This window comes from Sciurus carolinensis, chromosome 13, assembly GCF_902686445.1.
Source record: "Sciurus carolinensis chromosome 13, mSciCar1.2, whole genome shotgun sequence".
NCBI classification, from domain to species: Eukaryota; Metazoa; Chordata; class Mammalia; order Rodentia; family Sciuridae; genus Sciurus; species Sciurus carolinensis.
The window spans coordinates 75,572,561-75,594,086 of record NC_062225.1 but is presented as its reverse complement, the minus strand read 5'-3'; positions in this window follow the sequence as shown (position 1 = coordinate 75,594,086).

Genomic DNA, 21,526 nt, shown 5'->3' with positions numbered 1-21,526 from the left:
GTTTCCACAACTCCCGCACTTGTGTTTCATTATTTATATTACCTATTTAGATCCTGTAGGATGTGGCTTTGTAACCACAAATTTCAACTTTTACCAACAGTCTCTCGATCTCTTACCAATAAGCAGAACACAGGAAACATTAGCAAATTTAGCAATTCTTACTAAAGAATTCTCTAAAACCCATCCATACTAAATTATATATGGAGAACAACATTTTAATGATATAAATCTCATGTTAATTATTTAAAGAAACTGAACTCACCCCTTACCATTGCACTTGAGGAATGGTGCTTCCATTCTTTAATTTATACTGCCCAGAAAATGAACTTCCTTGGATAGATACCCTATGTGACATAAACCAGATGCATAAAATTTACCCATATCTCCAACTGTCTTAACAGATGGTTTTTCCAAGGGACTGAAACTTATAATGTATAATTTCAGTTTTGGCTTAAAAAAAATCTCAGAATGTTGAAAAAATGTACTTCAAGTTAAAATAAGAAAATAACTGGTTTTGTTAAACAATAATTCCAAGAACACTTAAGTGACATTAAAAACCAATCAGTCCTGTTGCTTTCTTTTGAATATAAGACAACTATCCAAGAATAAAGGAAGTTCCATGCTGTGTTTTATGTTTTGAAGCTGTAAGAACCTCTTAAAAAATTAGCCACTATAAGAGGGAGACAGCATAGAGTCTGCTTCTTCAAATACTGGAAATCACACCATGGTTTTTATGTTGTTTTGGAAATAACTTTTAGTTGGAGAAACTTCAAGGAGTTCATTTGAAGTTCAATTACATCTGAAGTAATATAATTTATTATAATTTATTAGTCATTGAATATCCATGCACTCTCTCACATTTCCCAACTGTCTTGCAGTTAGGTGGGTCTATGTGAGTAGTTATGACAAATGAGCTGTGAGTGGAATTGACACATGTCACTTTTGGGACAAAGCACAGAGAGAAAAGCACTTGTTAGTCATTGATGCCTCTCTTTTCTGGCCACAGCAACAACAAAGGTCAAATATTGAGACACCATAGCTAAAACATGGAAATAACTTGCTGTAAAGGGAGAGGTTGGGAAGAGCAATGGTACCTGCAAATTTGTGTGAGTGAAAAATAAACCACAATGAGTCAAACCAATACAATTGGAAGCCTGTTTATTACTGCAACATAACCTAACCTATCCTGGCTAATACATTAACAGTACTATCTCTTACTATTAACCATGTTTTAAATTTTGTACAATTACCTAAAACATAGCTTATGATCATTGACATTCATTGATTTGGAAGTTTAAGATTTCTAAGGATAAAACATTTCTTTTTGAAAAAGTTTGACAGCAAAGGAGTTCTTATTTCTTCATCTTGAATGAGAAGAAAACCCAAATTAAAATATGTCTCCTATGTTTGGTACAGTCAAATTTAGTCTTAAGAACTTGATTCAGTCTGAATAATTAGGCAACTGAAATTATTTTTGTTTAGTTTATAGGTTGTAAATTTGCTACCTTGTCAACACAAACTAAGAGAGTTTGGAGAATATTCCAAAAGTTCTTTCAGGACTCAGTGATGTATTTTTTCCATTAATTTCCTTTAACCAATTTCCCTTTAACGTCCTTAAAAAGGAGGAAATTTAGTTTTAATTTGTTTCCACAAAATCAAGAGTCAAAGGTTAGGTAATTTGCAGTACAGCATACAAGAAATTGGTGGAGAAGGCATTACCAAAACCCAGCTCCTTCTTTCCTCTGCATCTTTGCTTCCTCTAAGCGTTATAGGATGGATCAGATGAAGAGATCAAAAATTGAGATTAGACATCCACTTCCAAGAATGATAAGTAATTTAGATAAATATTTCCACTGAAGACAACTAGAAAGCTGGGACAAAATATAAAATCATCTTTTAAAAATAGTAGACAAGATAGTGAGTAATACTAGACTAAGATGCTGGAGAAGATGAAAATCTACAGTAATGAACTTGGTACTGGTGGCATTTTTGTCCTAAGAATAATTTAGTGATCCAGAACAGGTGTTTCAGAAGCTTAATGGTACATTGAGGGCTTAGAGGGCAAAAGCTGAAGTGTAAGGCCCACCAGGATAAGTGACCTATGCCACTCTAGAAATAAGGGTGAACAGAAGGCAAACCAGCTCTGAAACTGGATTAGGGTAATGTTATATTGCTAATACCCCCAAGTGCCTGGCAGAAGCAATACAAATTCTCTTTGGAGAAAGAGAACATCAGAGTAAGGCCTCAATGATTTTTATAAAAAATTAAAAATACAATTATCAGGACACAGGAAAAATATCAAGCATGCAAAATAAAAAGACACCATGAACAGGAAAAAGTGAATACAACAGACTACAGAAACAGACCCTCAAAGATTCCAGATACAGATTATAAAGCAACTATGCTCATCAAGTTCAGGTAGATAAAAGTAAAGCTTGAATATTTAGCAGAGAACTGAGCTGTAAAGTACAACAAAAAATGGGGCTGGGGTTATAGCTTAATAGTAGAGCGTTTGCCTCATGAGGCCCTGGGTTCAATCCCCAGTACCATCCTAAAACCACCCCCAAAACAATAAAATAAGAAGAACCCAGCTGAATTTTAAAAGACTCAAACAAAAATTCTAACAGTAAAGAATAGAGTAACCTAAATCAAGAAACCAATGGATGAATTTAAGAACAAATTAAACATAGTTAACATATTTTGCCCCATTATCCCAATGTGGAACACCTATAAAAACTGAAATATCATATGTAATATATAATTATGATGTTAATATTAGTTGATATAATAACATACGTTTTTTAGATTATGATTTATGACCTATTTTAATGCACCCATGCCAATTTTGTGGAAACATACACAGAATTGAGAACTTAGAGCTGAGCATTGTGGTGCATGCCTGTAATCCCAGCAATTTGGGAGGCTGAAACAGGAGGACTGCAAGTTTGAAGCCAACCTCAGCAACTTAGCAAGACCCTTTCTCAAAATAAAAAACTAAAATAACTGGGGGTGTAGGTCAGTGGTAGAGCACCCCTCGGTCCAATCCCTGATACTTAATGGGTTAAGAAAGAGTATACATGAAGACAATCAGAAGTCATTCAGAAGAAAACTCACAAGAAAAAGTAATGAACGAAGAAAAGCTAGAACAGAATAAGAATGTCTAATATGCTCAATTGGAACCTTGAAAGAAGTCAAAGAATGGGACAGAAGCAACATTTAATGAGATAATAGCTGAGAATTTTTCAGCTCTAGACATCAACACAGAAACAAGAAGCCCGATGAATCACAAGAAAACACAAAAAGAAAACCACATATGGACCCATTATAGGGAAACAAAGGAAATCAAAGACTAGGAGAAATTGAGTGAAACCAGAGATAAAAAGTTTACCCTATGTAAATTTATGATTACACAAATGGTTTGCCTTTACGCCATTTACAAACAGAGAAACAACATGTATTCCATTTGTTTACAATAAAAAAAAAAGTTTACCTTCAGAGAAATAATAGTTAGACTAACCACTGACTTCTCAGCAGCAATTATGGAAAGCAGAAGATTAAGGAAGGATGCCTTTAACGTGTTGAAGTAAATCGGTGTCAACCTACATATACCCAGTGAACGTAGCACTGAAACTGTAAGAACAGCCTCAGTTCAGTGATTAAATGTTTCCCCTCTGGGACTTGCCATAGGTGCTATTTTTCTGTTTTGCACTCTCTTCTTGGACGCACAAGCTAAGAGCTCGTTGTTAGTAATTCTTAGAGAGTTAGGGTAGAGGTGAGAGTGCGAGTGGCAGGAAAGCAAGATGAGTGGGTAAAAAGTTCTTAGTTGGCTGACATTTTTCTAGGGTGGCTTCACATTAGGACTAATAAATGTTTGAGAGCAGCCCTCTCAAGGGAAATTTCCAAAATTCTTCAGGACTATCTATTGGGTTGTCCATATTTTTTTATTGATTTATAAAAGTTCTTTATATATTCTAGTCACAAGTCTTTTCAATAATAATCAATGCAAATTTGATTTCCCACTCTGTGGCTTACCTTTCCTTTCTTAATGGGATCTTAATAAATAGAAGTTATTAATTTTAACATAGCTTCATATATCACTCTTTTGCTTTGTGGTTAATGGATTTTTTCTATTTGTGGCGTTCGCCTTGATCACTTTTTAGTAAATATGCCAAGACTTTACCCTCATTAGTTTAAAATCTATATTTAACTATGCTATATTGAACAGAAGGTGGTGGTCGAACCAGCATCTATTTACCTGTTTTATTCTTTCATTACACAATAGAATCAATAGGAAGGGGATTGGGGGAAATGTAAACTCTGAAAACAGGGTGTTGGCCAAAGGTAACTCACACTTGAACCATTGAATCAATATTCTTGTAGTGGAGATTGGATACTGGATAGAATTTTCTTAAAGCACCCCCTATGCCATGATTCAGTTATATCTTACAAAGATAGCTAAAAAACGGGGGGTGGAAACCTAGAATATCTAGGTGGAAACCTAAGAAGGAAGGAGACAGTTTCAAGCAGGGTTTGGAAAAGAGACTCAGAGGTAGAGGAGCCCGGGGAGGCTGAAGATTAAGAAAATGTGTTGGATTTTACTTGAATCTTCAGTCATTAGTAAATAAGAACACTTTTAGTACACAGGTAGGTGATAGAATTTGGGTTGCATGATATTAAGGATGGGGAGAAGTCAGTTAGAAGGCAAAAAAAACAAAAAAACAAAAAAAAATATATATATGTCAAATAATTAAGGAGAGTAGATGGTAATATAAATAGTTTGGCAGAATCAAACAAAGATATTTATTTTTCCCTTTTAAGATTTGAGGACATATGCTCTTTAAACATTTGATTCTTGATTCTTAGATCTAAGGGGAACTGTAAGATCATCTAGTTGAATTCCATCTGATACTTAAATTTTCTTTAGGAACTGATAACAATAATGTACTGTACATTTCAAAAAGCTAGAAGAAAAGATTTTGAAAGTTGTCACCATATAGAAATGATAAGTGAGGAGAAAAATGTGTTTAACTGGATTTAAACATTATATGATATACACATATTCAGCATTACATGGTAATTCATTAATATGACAACTTTTATTTTTTTTTGTATCAGTTAAATGAATTTAAAATTTCCTTTAGGGGCTGGGGAGATAGCTCAGTTGGTAGAGTGCTTGCCTTGCAAACACAAGGCCCTGGGTTCAATCCCCAGCACCCAAAAAAGAACAAATAAAATTTCCTTTATACATTTGCCATCATTATGTTTATATTTTAAATCTCACATGAGGCCCCCTACTATCTTCAGGAGCAGCCTTTTGTGTCTCAGCATGGCTTTGAGTGAAAATTGTTCCTTATCATGAGCTCAAAACTTTCCTCCTCAAATATCACTGTCATATTTGAAACAGGAGAGCAGGTGTCAGCTGTGAGGGAATGTTTTCTTACTTAATAAATTTATTTAATGGCATTCCAAGGGAAATGATATAAAGGGTCTGAAGTGATTTTTTAGACCCTGGGATCAAACTTAAGTCAATAGGATGGTTTAAGAAACAGTTGTTCTTCAAGAATGAATTTTTGAAACAGTCCTTTGTTTCAGAATTTGAAAGGCAAATATACAACCTCCAAATTTAGCTATGTGGTATTTAGCATGGCAACCATGAATCTGAAATTCGGGGAGGAGCCATACCATTTAAGAATCACTTCAGTTGAACGTAACAAAATATCCAACTAAAACCGATTTCACCCACATGGCCCACAAAATGCCACTTAACCACCGGAAGCCATAGAGTGGTTTGCAGCTGAGTGGGGTCTGGGCAGAATCGCTGTTCCCGGGCTTTCCCCTTCTGGCCACAAGGTGGCGAGGCTGCTCGGAACATTGTTTCCTCAAAGGTCCACGTTGAAGCAGGAAGGAAGGAGCAGAGCTAAGGGCTCTCTCTTCCTCTTCTTTTAAAAGTCCCCCAAAACAGAAGGAAAAAATGAGGTTCCCAGCAGACTTCTAAGGCCACAAATTAGTCACATGCCCTTCACTAAACTGATAGAAAGAAACCAAGAGTGCTGTGATTTACTCTGATGTACTAGGTACTGGGCACATCGTTCACTGCCTCATCAGAATAGGGTTTTTATTTTACTTACATATTCAATTTTTTTAAATATATTTTTTAGTTGTAGGTGGACACAATACCTTTATTTTATTTTTATGTGGTGCTGAGGATCGAACCCAGGGCCTCACGTGCCAGGCCGGCGCTCTACCACTGAGCCACAACCCCAGCCCCATATTTAATTTTTTTAAGCAAGAAAGATGTGGGAGGGCTGGGGTTGTGGCTCAGTGATAGAGCACTCACCTAGCATGTTTGGGGCACACATAAAAAATAAATAAAATAAAGAGATTGTGTCCATCTACAGCTAAAATATTTTTAAAATAAAAATAAATAAGCAAAAGAAAGATGTGGGAAATAGCTGTTGGGAAGGCTACCAATAGTGCTGCCAGAGGAGCTCTGGAGAAATTATGCATGCTAAATTCTCTGGGGCCTATGTCAAGGCTAGTTCCTCTTCAGAAATGTTTTTTTCTGCCTGTGATAATTACTAATTCTCTGCAGTGACTCAAAACATTTTATGGACTAAATTCCCTGCCATCAAAGACTTAATGAATATAGAAATTAATAATAAAGCTGATTTAAAAAGTCACTGCTTCTAACCCAAACTTCTTACTCTAGCTCTTATTTTACCACCATGTGCATTGTACGAATCACCTCAATTTGCATATTGTAGAATAGAGCCTTACAAGGAAAAGCATAAATCATTTTCAAATTAGACATTCCTTGTAGAACTGACAGCCGCTCATTCCCAGCACTCTTTCATTTCTGACATGCTTTTAGACAAGAGTAATCATATTTGCAGTAATTCTCAGGATAAATTTTTCTTCTCAAAGTTTTTTTTAAAAAGTTTTGAATAATTATTCTTTCTTTTTGAAATTACATGTCAAGTCCAGAAACATTGACATCTTTAATTTAAAATATTAATGTCAAGTGATGGGTATAAACCTCTCCTATATTGTACCTTCTTTCTTTCAGCGTTCTTTTCTTGTTCTTGGCAGACCCTCATTCCTATCTGATTTCCATTGCACACCAATTATCTCAGGCTACAGCTGTTTACTGACAGCTGTTCTCTTCACTGCCCACCATGCAGCCACCCTTCTGTGGAAATCCCTGCCTCCCCAGTGTGATTGCTTTGGCTGGGGCTTCACCCCTGGCTCAGGCACAGAGATTGTGATCTAAATCAATCCAAAAATTACATTCCTCTGGCTGAGCTGATTGATGAGAAGAAACCTCATTCAGGGCCAATGAGAGTAATGATGATTGCTGGGTGCTGGGACTCTGGAAGAAAGATTCTCAGTCCTGCTAGATTTTTTCCTGAAGGATTGTGAGACCCAGAGTTGCTGCTGCAGTCTTGATAGATTGAGTGGGAACCAGTCTGTGAACAAAGCTGAGAGAGAGAAAGAGAGAGAGAGAGAGAGAGAGAGAGAGAGAGAGAGAGAGAGAGAGAGAGAGAGAGAGAGGGAGGAAGGGGCATGCTGATGATACATTTCAGTCTTTAAGCCAACATAACGGCAGTCTCTATCCCTAGACCTTTTTTGTTTGGTAATTCAGTAAGTTCCTAGGAGTTTTAAGTCAGTGTTTGGATCATATATTGTTATGGTTTAGATGTGGTGACCCCTAAAAGTTCATGTGTAAGACAATGCAAAAAGGTTTGGAGGAGAAATGATTGAGTTACAGCCTTAACATAATCAGTGAATTAGTCCCTGATGGGGTTAACTGAGTGGTAACTGGAGGCAGGTGAGGTGTGGCTGGAGGAAGTGATGCATTAGGGGTGTGGCTGTGGTGTATCTATTTGTATCTGGCTAGTGGAGTTTCTCTCTGCTCTCTGATCATGATGTGAGCTGCTTCCCTCCGCCACACTCTCCCACCATGATGTTCAGCCTCACCTTGAGCCCAAAGGAATGAAGCTGGCCTTCTGTGGACTAAGACCTCTGAAACCGTGAACCCTCAAGTAAACTTTTTTCCTCTACAGTTATTCTGGTCTGGTCCTTTAGTCACAGCAGTGCAAAAACTAAAAGAGATATTGTCTTACTTGGAACCAAAAGGGTTCTAACTTACACATTGGCTTAGAATATCTTATGTCCAAGAAAATTCTCAGATACTGAATATATCATAAAAGTTAATATGGAAAATACTTGGAAAATGCACTTATAATTAATTATATCCAATATTTGTATTTTCTTCAAATAATGTCCACTGGTCATAAAATACAACATAGAATAGTAGTCTCAATATTATATACTTAATGCATTTTAATCATTATTATGACAGTGTGCTCTGAGGATAGTTTCCTCAAAACTGAGCATGTATATTTGTTTCCTTTTAAAATCAAAATTATTTCTTATCTTAATGGAATAAAATTATTTGACTACATTCAGAAATATTACAGCACATGCCTATAATCACAGTGAGTCTGGAGGCTGAGACAGGAAGATAGCAAGTTTGAGACTAGCCTCAGCAGCTTAGTGAGACCCTGAATCAAAATAAAAAATTGAAAGGGCTGAGAGTATAGCTTGGTGGTAGAGTGCCCCTGAGTTAAATCCCTAGTATCACACATACACACAAAGAAAATTGACAGATGATTGATATACACTGAGTCTTTTTTTAAATTTTAATTTATTTTTATTGTAAACAAATGGGATACATGTTTCTGTTTGTACATGGAGTAACAGCATACCATTTGTGTAATCATACATTAACATAGGGTAATGATGTTTGATTCATTGTTATTTTTTCCTTCCCCCCACCCCTCCCACCCCTCTTTTCCCTCTATATAGTCCCTCCTTCCTCCATTCTTGCCCCCCCCCACCCCCCATTATGTGTCATCATCCGCTTATCAGTGAGATCATTTGTCCTTTGGTTTTCTGAGATTGGCTTATCTCACTTAGCATGATATTCTCCAATTTCATCCATTTGCCTGCAAATGCCATAATTTTATCATTCTTTATGGCTGAGTAATATTCCATTGTATATATATACCACAGTTTCTTTATCCATTCATCAATTGAAGGACATCTAGGTTGGTTCCACAGTCTGGCTATTGTGAATTGAGCAGCTATGAACATTGATGTGGCTGTATCTCTGTAGTATGCTGATTTTAAGTCCTTTGGGTATAGGCCGAGGAGTGGGATAGCTGGGTCAAATGGTGGTTCCATTCCAAGTTTTCTAAGAAATCTCCACACTGCTTTCCAGAGTGGCTGCACTAATTTGCAGTCCCACCAGCAATGTATGAGTGTACCTTTTTCCCCACATCCTTGCCAACACCTATTGTTGTTTGTATATTGAGTCTTTTATTTTAAAGTGGTTAGGGTTAAGGATATACATTTTTTTTGCCTCTTGGGAAACATACATACCAGGCTGTCCCAGCTCTTGTACCACAATCTCTGTGATTGGCTGAGGGCTATTTGTGCCTGGAGATAGAAAGTACTGTGAAGAAATTCGCTCCCCCCGCCCCAAGAAAAGTTCCTCAGAAAGCCACTATCTTTCCTTATGGGGACCTTTGCCATTCAACATCCTTGTCCAAGTATGAGAAACCTTTTGTGATTGGCCAGATGATGTCAACATGGCAGGTGGCTCACCAGTTTACCTGTGTGGAGTGTTCCCTAGAAACAGACCAGTTTATTTTTATGCATGATGTACACCATATGGTAATATCCACTTCTTTATGTGATAAAGAACACTTTGATTATGTTATTGATTAAGGTTATCTTCACAAATAGCACCTCTGTTGTTTATGTCACAGCTCTATTGGTAATACTACACCAGCGAAACCTGGAGTTTTGTTCATTTTTTATTCATTCACATGGCTCTAAATTCAAAGGATACAAATAATAAGTATTTGCAAAAATTTTTCTTCTCACTCCCATTCCTAATAAGTCCAGTTTCCCTCCCCAGGGTGATTCATTTTGTGCTTTTGCTATGTCCTCCCAGCATGATTTTACACATATTTAAGCAAATACATGTACATATTATCTTCCCTTTTGCCTCAACAATAGTGTGTCTTGTTCTTTCCACTGAAATATCTTGTATTTACTTCCATTTTGGTACAGAAGAGCTTCCTCATTGTCTTTAGTAGCCTGTAAGTATCCCACAATTTCAAAACTGATTTCAACAGTGTTCTATTGGTGGATATTTTAGTTACTTACAAACTTCAGTTCTTACAAAGAATGCTATAATGAACAAACTTGTACATAGGTCAACCTGCACTTGGTTGAGTTTATCTTTGGAGTAAATTTCTAGAAGTAGAATTTTGGGCCAAGGGCACACATGTTTGTAATTTCCCCACAAATGGGGGTTTATTATACTTGAAAAAGTAATGGATACCATGGTAAAAAAAAAAAAAAAAATTTAAACAAAACGAAAATATCTGCAGTGAAAAGTAAGTCTTCCTATCCCTCAATTCTGAGGCTCCCTCCCTAGAGGTAGCCACTGTTAGTGTGCATAGTGTGCATACTTCCCGACATATACATGCACACAAACATATCAGTCTTTATGTAGATATGACTAAGTGTGTGATATCATTTGCATTTGCTTAAAAGGAATATACTACATATACCATTCTGCACCCTGAGTTGTTTTTTGTTTTTGTTTTTTTCAGGACTGGGGATTAAACCCAGGGTTGCTCTTACCACTGAGCTACATCCCCAACCTTTTTATTTTGAAGACTGAATCTCACTAAGTTAATGAAGCTGATCTGGAACTTGAGATCCTCCTGCCTTAACTGCTTTATGACGTAAAAACTCTACTCCTCTGTATATTGCCAACAGAAATTGAATGCTTATATCCACCACAGGCATGTACAAAATTTTCACTAAAGTTTTCTTCTTAATAGTTAAAAACTGAAAATAACTCATGATTACAGAAACCCTAGCATATTCATATAATGTAATAGTATATAATATTCAAAAAAATGAACTACTTCTCTCTCCAGTAATGAATCTCAGTTACTGTAAAGTGAACATAAAAGAGGGCCTACTGTATGTTTTCACTTGCAGAATGTTCAACAGGAGACAAAATTACAATAGAGATCAAAACAGCAGGTGTCTTTGGGAGGGAGCATGAGGAGCCTTCTCCAGTATGGGAATGCTCCATATCTGTATCAGAGTGGTGGTTACTTGGGTGTGGTTACTTTTTAAAAATTTATCATGCTATACCTCTAAGACTTTATGTAATTCTACCTCAAAGAAAAAATGCCAACTAACCTTTTCTCTTCAATGGCATTGTCATTTTTCCTATGAACATCTCTGCTTTGAGTGCTTGCTATATAGAGAATATTTTTCCTTTGGTTCCTAATGTTTATGGATTATTTGGTCTTGATTTTTACCAGTTTCGTGACCAGATCTTTCTGTATGTTCTTTATGTGCTGAATATTTCTCCCTTTGATTTCTACCTGTTATCTTGTATTTTTGTAAAGATCTGTGCTGTTTTCTTTTTGTTTCTTTCTCACCTTTGAATGAGGGCAGCTTTTCCTGCAGGTCTGACACACTGTATATTTCCCATGGACAACATCCAAATTATACTCTCTCCAGGGGGCGCCATTCACACGGAATACAATGCCAATAGTGTCTCCTAGAGACCCTGCTGCCTAGACAACCTGTTTGCTGAAGTATTTGCAGGGAAGGCATTAGAACAGCGTGCCAGACCTCTGCCTGAGCCCCCATGAGCCTTACTGGATGGTATGTGTGCTTGTGTGAGCCGGCCTAGCTTCTCCTCCTCAGGGAAAGTGTTGCCACTGCAGGGCTGCTCATGACGACAGCTGCTCCCCCACCCTGTGCCACTGGGCCAAGATGGTGGTCTGCAAGAATCTTTCCTCACCATGATGCCCCTGCCCCTCTGTGGTTTCAGATAGGGTCCAAGAGAGTGTCGAGAGCTGGCCTGCACAAAGCTTGTTCTGAGCTACTTATTGTCAATTTTGAATCTCAGAATCCACTTGCATTTGAGCATTTTGAGTCCTGCCAGATCTGCCTGCAATGTGTGATCTCCAGCTTTCTGTCTGAGCCTCCTTCGTACCCTACCTACCCACACAGGACAGCCTTCCTTCATATATATTAAGGTTCAGGGTAAAAGAAGTCTACTTGTTTTTTCAAGATAAAATTTCTTATTCTCCATGTTTTTGGATGATATGAAAGTATTTTGCTCTCAAAAACGATGCTGTAATTGCACACATTTCATTTTCTGTGTGCACAAATCTATCTGTAGAATAAATCTCTAGAATTGGAATACTGGTTACAAGGGTATGTGTAATTATAATTCATATAGATTGTACCAAAATGTCCTTCTTTATCATCCCACTAAGAAGCATGCCCCTTTCCTCAGACCTTTGCCAACATCATGGTTTATCATAGATTTTTGTCTATACCATGCTAAGAGTTAAAAATGGAATTTCAGTAGTAGGATTTTATTTGTTTATTTATTTTAAATGTTTTTTAGTTGTTAATGAATCTTTTCTTTTATTTATTTATATGTGGCGCTGAGTATTGAACCCAGGGCCTCATACATGCCGGGCAAGCACTCTACCACTGAGCCACAACTCCAGCCCCAGTAGTAGGATTTTAAATTACATTTTTCTTTTCGTGTGTTTTAGTCATTTGTCTTAGTGTTTCCCTTGTACTTCCTTTCTATAAACTAATCATCTCATTAGCCCATTTTTCTACTAGGTTTTGTTGGTCTCTACCTCATTGATTTTCAGGAACTCTTTATATTAGGAAATCAGCCATTTGTGATATAATTTGTTAATATTTTTCCCAACTGGACATCTACCTTTTTACTTTACTTGTAGTTGTTATCACTCTGTTGATTTTTTTAAAATATATATATTTTTTAGTTGTAGATGTACACAATACCTTTATTTATTTTTATTTATTTTTAGGTGGTGCTGAGGATCAAACCCAGTGCCTCACACCTGCAAGGCAGGCTCTCTACAACTGAGGTACGGCTCCAGCCCCTGCTCTGTTAATTTTTAAAAAAATATTTACGAAGTTGATAGTATGGATCTTTTCTTTGATGATTTATGAGGTTTTTAGATTTTGAGACAGGATCCTCACTATAATACAAGGTGAGGCTATGTGGTCACCACCCATGGCTCAGAAAGAATTCCTCAACATCCTGTATTAGGGCTTAAAGATCAGATTTTACTGGAGAAACCTGTGAGCTGGGGTCAGCAAGAAGAGAAAAGGCGAATAGTCTCCCATCTTCTCATCATCCCGTGGAGAGACACAGCAAGGCCTGGGCGATCAGCTGGAGGAGGGTGGGTTTGGGTTTGGTGAAAGGCGCTTCCCTCCTTCCCCACTGCTCTTTTATGCTGCTAGGGCAAGCATAAAAGTTGTCTTTCTTTGGGGGAATAATCAGACTACTGGGCACCAAAAAATCTAGATTTGGAATATGTGGGGTAATGCACATGTCAGTTTCCTTTAACTGTTTCTTAATACATAGTTCAAAACATCATGTTGTACATGATAAATACATACAATAAGAGAAAAGTATCTTAAAATCCCCTCCAGGTAATGATTTAGCAGCATATCATATGTTTTGAAATGTTTTATTTTCATTGTCATTCAATTTGAAATATTGACTTATCCATTATAATTTTTCTTTAAACCCTGTACTATTTAATGATTATTTCTTAATTTTCAAACATATAAGTGTATATCACAGTTTGATGATTGTTTTCCATTTCTAACATAATCACTTTGTGATCAGAAAACATAACTTGTGATATTTCTATTCTATACGTGTATTGAGCCATGTCTTGTGGTCAATGTGTGATCAATTTTTCTAAGTATCAGTATGTACCTGAAAGACCAAATCCTGCAGTTGTCTGAATGAAAAAGAATAGAATAACAAATATATCCTGATGTCATATATACTATCAAAACCAAAACAAGTTGTTACCAAAAAAAAAAGGAAAGAAAGAAAAAAGAAATCTAGATCTGTGGTTTAGGCTTATTACTATTACAGGAAGTATCTAGGAAAGCCAGTTGCCAGAATTTGGAGCCAGAAAGAAATTGTATAAAAATCGAGTAGGATAAATATGTTGAATTTCTAATCTTTAATAGTCACAAGTTCAATTTTTTTTATTGAAAGTCGGTAAATCAGACAACAGAAGAATAGATAGTTTACAATATGGAGGAAAACCCTAAGACTGATATTACAATCAACAAAAATTAGGTCAGGTTCTTGGTTTCAACAATAAAGTTATACTAAGTAGTTTAGGCAGAAAGGCTTATTAAGTAGCTCATATAAGCATTGGAAAGGCTGGAAGAACAGGCTCGAGGCTGCTCTTCCAGTGACAACTCTCAGAACCAAACTGTGGAACTGGCCTGGTGAGATCACTGCGGTCAGACCCAGGAAGAGAGTTCCTTTGAACACGAGCTGCTGTCTGCCTCTGCAGGAGTGTCCTGGCCCTGTGCAGAATGCTTTTTACCCAGATAGCTGTGTGCTCCCGGCCTGGGCCAACTCCCAGATGGATGTCAGACCTTGCCTGGGTGTCAGGCCAGCCCCACAGTTGGATGCTTCTCTCTGCCTGAAATCGATTCAGTTGGGTTTCTCAGACATTGCTGAGTCCCATTGTATGGGAGGCTCTGGGACCCACACTCAGCCTTTCTTTTCCCTGGAAGAAGCCAGTCTGAAGGGCTACAGCCAGAAGGATGAGAGCTTATCTCAAAAGTGAAAACAGAATTCACAAAGGCAACCCCTATAGACAGCCTGGCATTTGTGGTTTCACCCTTACAGGGGTCCTCTCTACCTCCCTCTTGTCCAAGTCCCTCAAAGCCACCTGGACGTGAGGCAGTTCATTGTGCTAGGTAGTGTGCTAGATGCCAGGAATAGAGATGGAACAGGGAGAGGAAAGAATTCTCACAACCTCCCACCAGAGCTGGTGAAATGGGCATGGTGCTAAAGGTCAGATATTGGTTTGGGGCCAAGGAGAAAATAAGATGAAAAAAGCAAGTGAGATTTTTGTCTGGGTGGGAGAGGTGGGGGTTTGTGGCAAGAGAACCTAGAACTATGGAAGGAAATGTTATGGTTGAAAGCTGTAATCTCAGAAAAGGGTACTAGGAGGCCCTGAGGTCTTAAGAAAAGGGGTTCTGGGATATTGGATTATGCTGTTCATTATGGAAACCTCTGATCGCATCCAGCTATCAGCACCTTAAAGGTAGCTAGTGGAGTACATTGAAATTACAACATTTTGAACATATGAGGTTAAGTAAAATATTTTATTAAAATTAATCTCACTACTTCCATTTTTACCTTTTTGTGTGATATTAGAGAATTTAAAATTACATCTGAAACTTAACATTATATTTCTATGGGACAGTGCTGAGTTAAACACTCAAGAGAAGGATCAACAGGACAGAAGTCTTGCCATCCCTTTTGTTCTGCTCTCTGGGCCTTTTCCCACCCTCCTTTCTTTCTAGAATTAATTGAAGAACTGGAAGTGGTCTTTTCTCTGTCATCCTCTTTGCTTTATGGGATCCTACTGTTGAATCCCCTCTTCCTCATGAACGTGCTTGTTTAGAGTACACAGGTATACTCCTGACTCTTCTTGTTTGCCAGACATGAAAAGCACATGTTGATTCAGATTGATGGCAAATATGTATGAAGGAAAAGCTCTTAGAAGTTTCAGAATTGACTCCCAAACTCAGAGACAAAAGGCAAAAGCTGGAGTTTGCTCATTCCACAGATATTTCTTGAGGGCTTCCCAGGTGCCAGATTGTTCTAGATACTGGGGAGACATGAGCAAACAGCACCATGTCACTTCTTTCAGGGAGTTCACGTTCTAGTCTCCCTGTCTTTGAAGTGCTTAAAAGTCAAGGATTAGAAGTCTACATTATTGTCTTAATGTGTCTACAGTATCATTTCTCTTTTTTCCAGGGATATGTAGATAATGGTGGAATGAGGAATGGGAAATGTTTGGGACCACAGAATAAAATCATCTCTACAAAACAACATATTTGTTTGAACAAATGGTTACAAATTCCACAGCTTCTAGGGACCAGATATGTAACCTAAACGCATGAAACCAACAGGGGATGTGTTGTGGGGGGCACGACAGAGATAGATAAGTCTATTTTCAGGCATTGGCTCATGTGGTCATGAGGGCTTGTGATGCCAAAATCAGATGAGGTAGGCAGGTAAGTTAGAGTATCCGCAGACTTGCAGTTGAATGTAAAAGTAGTCTGCTGGCAGAATTCCTTCTTGTTTTGGGTGAGATCTTCCTTGTTTTATTAGGCCTTCAACTGATTGGATGAAGCCCACCCACATGATAAAAATTAATCTAATTTACTCAAAGTTCACAGATTTAAATATTAGTCTTATTGGAAAAACCCATGTACAGAAAACATCCAGAATAATGCGTGATCAAATATTTGGGCACTATGGCACATCCAGGTTGGCACATAAAATTGGCCATTACAGGGTGGGGTGGAGGGATATGAGACAATTGAGAGTGGGGGGAACCGGGGCTAACCTGAGATTTCATGCCTCTCCCAGGACATTAAAGAATCACATCCACGCACTGAAACTAAGACCAAAATGGAGGGAAAAAAACAAATTTGCAGACTAAATTTGGTCCCAGATCTCTAGAGCCTTAATAAAGGCCTTGGGCTTTGAGGCTTAGTATTTAAATATGTCAGTGTTCTCAGCTTCTGCCGTATCCTACCTGCCCCAGGATAATTCTTGGCTTTGATGCTCTTCTTCTGTTGAAGCAACTGAGTGGTTTCTTTCTCCAAGAACTGGAAGAACCAGGGGAAGAGTGGGTACCCTCTAACTTTCTTTGGAGTTGACATGTATCATGTGCAGATTCCAATTCAGAATCTAAAAGGAGATGCTTAGAGCATTTTATGTTAGACTCTCCCTGACTTTAAAAAAAATTTATTTGTTCTAATTAGTTAGACATGATAGTAGAATATATTTTTAAAATATTTTTTTAGTTGTTGGTGCACCTTTATTTATCTATATATGGTACTGAGAATCAAACCCAGTGCCTCACACATGCTAGGCAAGCCCTCTACTGAGCTACAACTCCAGTCCAGTAGAATGTACTTTGACATATTAACATATATGGAGTGTAACTTCTCATTCTTCTGGTTATACATGATGTGGAATTATATTAGTCATGTAATCATTTATGCACATAGGATAGTAATGTCTGATTCATTCTACTATCTTTTATATTCCCACTCCTCCTTCCTTCTCTTCATTCCCCTTTGTCTAAACCAAAGTACTCTGTTCTTCCCTAACCTCCACCCTTATTGTGAATTAGTATCCCCATATCAGAGAAAACATTCAGCCTTTGGTTTTTCAGGATTGGCTTATTTCACTTAGCATGATATTCTCCAACTCCATCCATTTACCAGAAACATTTCATAATTTCATTTTTCTTTATGACTGAGTAATATTCCATTGTGTATATGTACCACATTTTCTTTATCCATTCATCTGTTGGTTCTATAGATTAGCTTTTGTGAATTGAGCTGCTATAAACATTGATGTGGCTATGTCACTGTAGTATGCTGATTTTAAGTCCTTTGGGTATAAACCAAGGGAATGGGATAACTGGGTCAAATAGTGGTTGGTTCCATTCCAGGTTTTTTGAGGAATCTCCATACTGCTTTCCATAGTGGTTCCCCCTGACTTTTAACTTGCATTTATGGAATTAATTTGACTGAAAAGCAGGTATCTAGGGGCTGGAGATGTAGCCCAGTGGCAGAGCACTTGCCTAGCATGTGTGAGGCACTGGGTTCGATCCTTAGCCCCACATAAAATAAACAAATAAGGGCTAGGGTTGTAGATCAGTGAGTGGTAGAGCACTTGCCTCGCATGTGTGAGGCACTGGATTCGATCCTCAGCACCACATAAGTAAATAAAGGTTTTGTGTCCATCTACAACCAAAAACAAAAATTTTAAAAAATAAAAATAAAATAAAGACTTGCTGTGCATCTACAACTACAAAATTTATTAAAAAGTGAGTATGTATAGTTAAGTATTTGAAATCATTTATTATTTAATAGATTCAAATGTATTTGGGGGCATGTGAAATTATCTTTTGATGCCAGTCAAAAGCTGGCCCCCATTTAATTGTTGATGTCATTCTCTTTCATATCGACTCCCTGATGTGTTCGCTCTTTTCTCAAATCTGCACACCACATTAATGCACTCTACAGAGAGATTATTTTTAGTCATCAAATTCCTTAACATATTGGTGATGAATTTCTGCTAGAATTTTTTTTTTTGCATTTAAAAAAATCAAATCACAGCATGAATTTCATCTGGGAACCACATGTCTAAGAAAGTAATTATGTCAAGCTATATCAAACCCAAGGGCATAACCAACCAGAGTTAAAATGCATCCAGTTTATGGCTCTGTCTTACTTGCTAACAAAGCACTGCACAAACTAACACACTCACAAACTATGCACTGGTCACCAGCCTTGTAAATGTCTTCCTGAATCATTCTGGTATTTGGCACCTCAAGTGTGAGGGAGTTTGTGGTCTCTGGAAATGGGGAACAGGAACCTGGTAAAGCTGTCAATTTTGAAGGATTCTGAGACCATGAAATACAAATGCAAGAAAATAGAACTACAGAAAAGTTTTGGTGAATCTGTTACCTATATCAATGTTGACTGTGGTTATGAAAGGAAATTAGATTATAAATTCCTTCATGGAATAGAAGTAGTTTATCTCTTGTGTGTACCTATTTGGCACAGGTACTTTGATCATGGAAGGAAATAAAACCTTCACAAAGAAAAAAAAAATGTCTCCTCTCTCTGTCTTTCAATAAGTAATTATTCAATGAGGGCGGCGAAGGACGGTTATACCCCTTAAAGAGTAATTCAGCTAAACTTTGCATTTGTGTTGGTTTCTTCATAAAAACATCTTCCCAATGGAAAAAGTTCTAGCGCTGAATCAGAAGACCTGGATCTGGATTCTGAAACTTCTATATTTGACCTTGAATATGTCACAATATGTCTCTTAGACTCAGTGCATTCTGTATAAATCATCTATGAAAATATCAGGGCCCATGGTGTACATCCTTTGGGAAAGAAATCCAGCCTTTACAAAGAAACGGAGTGAGAGTGATCCTAGAGCCCTGCAATCCCCTAGGACAACTTTACCTCAGGCCTATAAAGTCACCTTTATGAGGATGTTCATTGCATCTAGAAAGTGTGTGGCAAACTATATCCATCTCTATGGGAATTGGTAACTAAAATGTGAAGGATGCTTATCACAAAATACCCTGTAGCACTTAGATGGCATGAATTAGAGCTATATAGGGAAATGTGGGTAGACCTTTAAGACATTGTCCTGAGTAATTAAATAAGACACAGAACAAGATCACAGAAAATATCATGGGAGCTAACTAAAATCACCTTTGTGGAAAACAACTGCTGTGTCTCTCAAAGTTGAACACCTGTCTGAGGACATATTCAGATTAGAGGGGCTGGGGCTGGGGTCAGTGGCAGAGCGCTTGCCCAGCATGTGTGAGGCACTGGGTTCCATCCTTGGCACCACATATGAAAAGAAGCAAATAAAATCAAGGCCTGCTCTTCATCTACAACTACAAAAAAATTTTTTAAATAAAAAATAAATTAAACCATACTCAAGAGGATACCTGTGGAAGTGAAGTTTGATAAAAATACACTGTAAAATAGGAGCAGGACCTCATCCAGGACCAAAGATGAGAATGTGGCACAGACACCTCCAGCCTAAAGAGAAACAGCCACTCTTCACCCTCGTGACTGGAATCGTTTTACTCAGCCTGCTTACTATTCATGGGGCTTCTTGTTTTCAAATTTTTCTTAGGGAGTTTGTGGCCTTTCCTAGACTCTGTCCAGCAATACCATTGAGAAAGCTTAGAGTTCACGAATAGTTTGCAAATAGCCTTCTGTTCTTTAGATTTTTCCAGTCAAATTAAGTATTAAATGTGATCCAAATGAATGTTATTTCTTCCAAACTCTTAGGTTCTATCTGTTCTGCCAATTCTTGAAACATTTTTGGAACCTTGTGTGTGCATGTGTGTGTGTATGTGTGAGCATGTGTGTTGTGTGCACAAAGTACTTAAGGATCATTCAAACCTTATATTTTAAAATCCAGCCTTAGGTTATCGGGTCACTACCCACTTCTCCAACCTCACGTCCTTCTACTCTTCCCACCTTGCCCGCCCACTGTGATCAGGCACCCGTGCCTTCCTTTGGATTCTTCAGTACATGCAGTATGTTCTCGCAGGAGCCTTTGCACCCCTTTGTGAGGGATGTTCAACCTTCTGATATTCCTTTTGGGGTGACTTCCTTCCTGCTGTTCAGGTCACTCTTAGATATCACATCCTTAGACGACATCTCTGGCCACCCAAACTGAAGAGCCGGGTAGCCACTCGCTGTTCCACCATCCTGCTTTCATTTCCTCCTGGACTCACCATTGTCAGGCATCTTTTTGTTTATTGGCTATAACCCCAAGTTGAATAAAAGTTGCACATCCTCAGTGCTTAGAAAGGTACCTGCTACATAGTAGGTGTTCAATGGATGTTTGTTGGTAAACTAAGGAGCATGATCAGCTCAGATCTCTGCACCTGAGAATGATGGATAGATAGATAGACAGACAGATAAAGGGAGGAGATTATGGTAGGTTATTTCGCTCTTGTTAATTTGCTTATTTTTTATTTCACTTCACTCTTTACTTTGCATCACACATACCTGTTTATAAACATGTCTGTTTCTCCAACTAAGTTTCAGGCTTCTGAAAAGAAAGAACTACATTTCTAATTTTTCATATCCCTTAGGGGACCTAGGATAAAACTTTGGTATTTTCAGTACTAGATATATACTGTTGTCAGATTGAACAGAATCTGAATGGTATCAATGAGAGAGAGGGGGAGAGAGAGAGAGTTATAAAGAAAGACAGAACACATTTGTGTGGGCCTGTTTGGGTACATTTTTTGCCAATGATTTTTAGACTGATTTTGAGGGTCTGCTTACATTTACAAAGTGCAAATTTGGACAAAGATCAAATTTCTGAACCATGTTGTCATAGCAGTCTAAATTCTGCAGGACATAAAACAACATGGACAAAATATGATAAGTCATGTAATTATGATGGTACATACCAAATTTTCACCATGCTCTGCTCTTTTTACATGAAGGGCAATAACATAAAGGAATTAAAGGGGCTATAGCTACAAAACCCAGGGTCACTCCAATATTTAACTGGAATAGGTGGGGCAGATAGGGTTCCTTAATATCAGACCTCTGTCCTGCTGAGTTTTTTCAGCAGTGACCAACCCAGCATATGGAACATAATTCATGAGGGAACAGCTTGCTACACATGATGGATTAAATGGGGGAAAAAAGGAGAAATGAAATGTAATGAGATTGATTTCTTTATGTGACTCATAAGTTGGCTCAGAAGAACTCAATTGAAGAGTTCCAAAAATGCAGCATCGTT